A 4,963-nucleotide genomic window follows, 5' to 3' on the forward strand; every position below is an offset into this window, starting at 1 on the left:
AACCTATAAGATATCAACCTATAAGGTACATGACCCAAAGATATAAGGTACACCATAGAAATCTATTAGTTACATGGCACCAACATATAAAGTACATGGCACAAACCTATAAGGTAAATCATATTAACCTATAAGGTACATGATCCAAACATATAAAGTACGTCATAGAAAGCTATAAATACGTCATAAACCTATAAGGTACATAGCACAAACATATAAGGTACATCATAGTAATCAATAGGTTACATACCAAAATCAAAACGATTAACCGAAACAACCGAATAATTTTGTAAAAATAGTAGTGAAAATAGGAAAAAATAACATTTTCAATCTTATCGATATTGTGCGTCACACTATACTAGTTTGTGCTCGTGTAAAATGCACGGGATTTTTTTTAAATTAGTATATACTCCGTAGAGAAATAATTTTAGTTTCCTTCTTTATTCATATTATTAATTAAATTGACTAAATTTTTTAATACTGTTCTGTTTTGTTAGTACTTTTTGCGTTGTGTTTATATTTTAATTCCATGCTTTGGTAGTTTCCTATTTGATTTAGCTTAATTTAAGGGAATTAAGGGTGATGACGTGGAGTAGTTGTGGTTTGAGAATTGGGATTTTGGAGCGCCCACACTAACCACCACTCCGCTTTAATAATATAAATAATAAAGTTTTTCGTAATAATCTACAAGGTACGTTGTACAAACATATAATGTAAATTGTATGAACCTATATGGAACGTTATACGAACCTATCAAGTACATCATAATATTAGATATAATTTAAGCAACAAAAAAAAAACTATCAACATAAATAAATTGTGATATTCGTTCACAATTTCAAATTTTTACCTGTCCAGGTTTAGCATTAGGGTTCCTTTTAAATAACTCAAATGTACATAAAAATACCATAAATTATACAATAACAACAAACTAGTTTAGCACAAGGTATTATACAATTACAACAAACTAGTTAAGACACATTTTGCATCATCACCATAATACTATTACAAGTTATTTCATCCACTGACAAGACCCTGCTCTTCGCTATATGTCAGACTTCCTTTGAATTTGCGCTATCAGCCTTCATTAGCCAGTCATCTGCAGTCACAACTAAATAACTTGGATTTTAATTTGTGCTTGGTCATCTACTCAGGTTTATGGTGATATTAGATGCATCATCAATCTTTCGGGATAACATAGTATTAGCTTTATTAGTCTTACTCAGGAATGAGAAACTTTAGCAGCATTGAAATATATCTATAGGCAACATCAAAGTTACTGAATAGAACCAAAGTTTTTGTAAAAGGAGCAGTGAAGAACCATGGTAAATAGAATTCGGAATCAACATAATAATTGGAGCAATAAACAACCAGGTAATAAATAATTCTTACCTGGATGCCCTGAACATTTTTATGCATTTGTATAAGTTCCGTGACCTCTACTTCTGCAGCGTTAAGGACGTGATATGAGAAATCAAAAAGTTCAATATGTAGTTGTTGGCCAAGTAAATATATTATTGTACAACCTCCCCAAGCTACCGAATCTCCCAGCACTTCATGACTGTTAGGGGCTCCTTGAACAGATTCTTCTAAATGTTCCTGCGTGAGTGTAGTCAAAAGTCCATAAAAAATGAGGAAATAATCTTCTCTAATACACTTCCTTATATCTTTATGGATGTTCAAGTCAATTGTGAACACTCTTGTGAGAAAGAAAATTTCACTCCCATCACAAGATAAAATATGATGCAACATGAGATAGGGGTATCACACCATACCATTGCTTATAACAAGGATCCCAAATCCCATCTAGGAATTCAACTAGAGTTCCCCAGATCGAATGCATAGTTCCCCTCTCTCTAAATCAGCATGTCCATGAAGTTGGGCGTATAAAATAAACTAAAAAGAGCGTTGTCATCATGATTCAAATAAAGTAGTATGCTCAAATAAGAAGTATATGAAAATTTCAAGTAAACAAGTTCAACAAAACCCTTGATAGGAAGGCAAAAGATATGAAATTACAGTTACGATAATTTTTTTTTTCAAGGAAAGTTATGATAATTATAGATATCTAGCATCCGTGAGATTTTCTACTGCCTTCCCATGCTACATGCAGACCAGCTTTATTTTGGAGATTCTATCTGCCACCAACCTTCTCAAGGTTATCAAATACTACATCTAATCCAATAATGGAATTAGCAAACAACAAAATATGAACTTAGTCTGGAAGAAGCTTTTTAAAAGAGCCACAAAAATTAGAACCCGAGTTATTTAGTTGTGACTGTAGAGACACTAAAGACCTATAAAATTGTCAGTTATGGTTATATGAATATCTACCACTAATTAGAATCCATAAAGGCGGATTTCCAAATCAATTTAATAAGTGTGTTTTAGGAGTATTAGAATCCATAAAGACGCTGCCACTGCACTTTTCAACTTATGCATATAACCAGGGAAACAAAGGCAAGGCAGTAAGAGCTGGAATTGTGCCTACATTAATGAGACTATTGACAGAGCCTGGAACTAACATGTTGGATGAGGCACTGGCTATTCTGGCTATACTATCTAGCCATCCCGAAGGTAGAGCAACCATTGGATAGAATCTTGGCAAAAGTTTAAGAACAAACAAACGTAGCTCATCATCCGAAAATGGTAAGTACCCATCATCATACAAGTTTTAGTGGATACCTAAGCTTAAGGGACGAGCCGAGGCTCACTCGCGAAGCTCATTATGTTAGCTTATATGAATACTAGTCCTATATGCACACGATGGGTACGTAAATATATGTATGACATTACTATTCTTGATCAAATAGCTTTAGCTTGTACAAAATCAAAGTTTGGATCTCGGAGAAATGAATGGTAAGACATCTCCAACATATCTTCTCAACTCATTTTGAAACCTTAACCAAACCTCCTTTGGTAAACACAAAACAACTGCAATAACATATTGTCCTTTACCATTCTTAAACCTTGTAAAAGTGCTAACTAATGAAGTTCCCCTGTACGACGGTCTTCTCCCCCAAAATCAACAAATTACAGTACTTTGTGGGTTAGATTAGTAGCCTAACTAACTCGAATGCTCCTTGTAATTTTAACTGGCCAATTTAACTACCCAAATGATACGCACAGAAGCGAAACCCAATTTAGTACTCATTCACCACAAAGCTGCCAATAATCATGAATCTACCATCCATATTCATACTCTTGACTTTCTTATGAAATAAGAATCAATACAAGACATTCTTTAGCGATTACTAATGAATTCAGCATCAAAACCAATCCAAATACAAGTTGGTAATTTCAAGAAATCAAAAGAAATAAATCTTCAATACATGTATCCCAGAAAACTCTACCAATCATTTCTCCTTAAATCCAAATTACAAAATCAAATTACTTCTCCAAATTGCCAAATTCACGGAAGACTGTATACAAATAGTCAATTAGAAAAGTAAAAACAGGAAGTAGTAAGGAACCTGATTTCTATTCAAAAGAGGAAAAAATCTACTCCTACGCACACAAAAGTGAAGAGAGAAACAAATACCGATTTACAAAGAAGCCGAAGCTCATCATCCAATAAATGTTGCCCTTCTTTAACCTTAGCGATCCATTAGTACGTTTACAAACTCAATTTTCTCAGGGTTTTCCAAATTAGCAATTGAAGGAGAAATAGAGAAGACAAAGATCAAAACGAGCTTCAATGGAGGAAGAAACTTGAAAAAAAACTTGAAAAATAGCTAGGAAGGAGAAGTTTTAATGGAGGAAGAAGCTTGGATGAAGAAGCTTGGATGAAGAAGCTTCAATGGAGATGAGGAGAGAGAATGTCGTGAAAATGAGGGAGAAAGTAGAAAGAAAATCGAGTTGTACGAAGTGAATGCATCTAATATTAACCGTTAAGATGTATTAGGATCTAGGGTCAGGATTTGTTCTCATATACAAAATGTATTCTCATCAGAACCCGACCCTATATATATATATATATATATATATATATATATATATATATATATATATATATATATATATATATATATATATATATATATATATATATATATATATTAGATTTGAATATAAAATACTTTCTATTTACCCTCAGTTGGGACCACACAAAAAAATGCAATGAAATCCTCTCCATGTATTATATTCCGTTTTTTTCATGTATTTTATTCCTTTTTACATAAACTATATTCTATTTCTCATGTACTTGTTTTAAATATATTATATTCTACTTTCAAATACAAATTAATCATCAATATATATATTTCAATTTCCCATATATTATATTTGACTGTTTTTAAAATTTGTGTTTTTAATCAAACACGATTATATTTTTAGGATGGAAGGAGTATTAAAAAGCAGATAAAAGTACTCCCTATTGTTCTGTACTTTTATTAATTTAAAAAAAAAGTCAAAAACACATATAGTAGGAATTTTGGAAGTCAGCCATGTGTATTAGTCATTATTTCATGGGTTCTTTACTAAACAAAAGAAATTTGGTCATATGAATTTAATTGACATTGATTAAAAAACAAAAATGGAAAAAATAATCGTTTAAATTTAGCAATTCTATTTTAAATTAAACCTTTCTGGGTGCAGGGATAAGGTTAGAATCCGATTAAAAAAAGAGAGGTAAGCAATAGTATTGACACGAGTCTATAATAAGGACAAAAGTAGGAGGAATTCTTAATCTATACTGGGTATACCATTGAAATGGTATACTAATATTCTGCATTTTTATTTAGTACCAAACCACATAATTTGATACAAGAAAAGTAGTTGTATTTTCTCATGCGATACCAAACAACATAGTTTGGTAACGTGGTTTCAGTTTTATTTGGTTCCAAACAACATAGTTTGGTACTCACAAGTCAAAGATAAATGTTATTTTTCGTGAGCCAGACTCAATTTTTTACTTGAACTTACCATTTAGCCCTTAATATACCGACTGAAGTTACTATTTTGA

General features: G+C 32.0%; 1 long non-coding RNA gene across 1 annotated transcript; it reads right to left on the reverse strand.

The window, feature by feature from the left end:
* Nucleotides 1-809: 809 nt before the first annotated feature.
* On the reverse strand, nt 810-3,870 carry LOC110789218 (uncharacterized). Its single transcript, XR_002533554.2, has 4 exons — nt 3,542-3,870; nt 1,527-1,599; nt 1,393-1,445; nt 810-1,111 (listed from the first exon to the last, which is right to left on the reverse strand). It is a non-coding gene; the product is annotated as an uncharacterized lncRNA (long non-coding RNA).
* Nucleotides 3,871-4,963: the final 1,093 nt, after the last annotated feature.

This window comes from Spinacia oleracea, chromosome 4 (assembly GCF_020520425.1).
Source record: "Spinacia oleracea cultivar Varoflay chromosome 4, BTI_SOV_V1, whole genome shotgun sequence".
NCBI classification, from domain to species: Eukaryota; Viridiplantae; Streptophyta; class Magnoliopsida; order Caryophyllales; family Amaranthaceae; genus Spinacia; species Spinacia oleracea.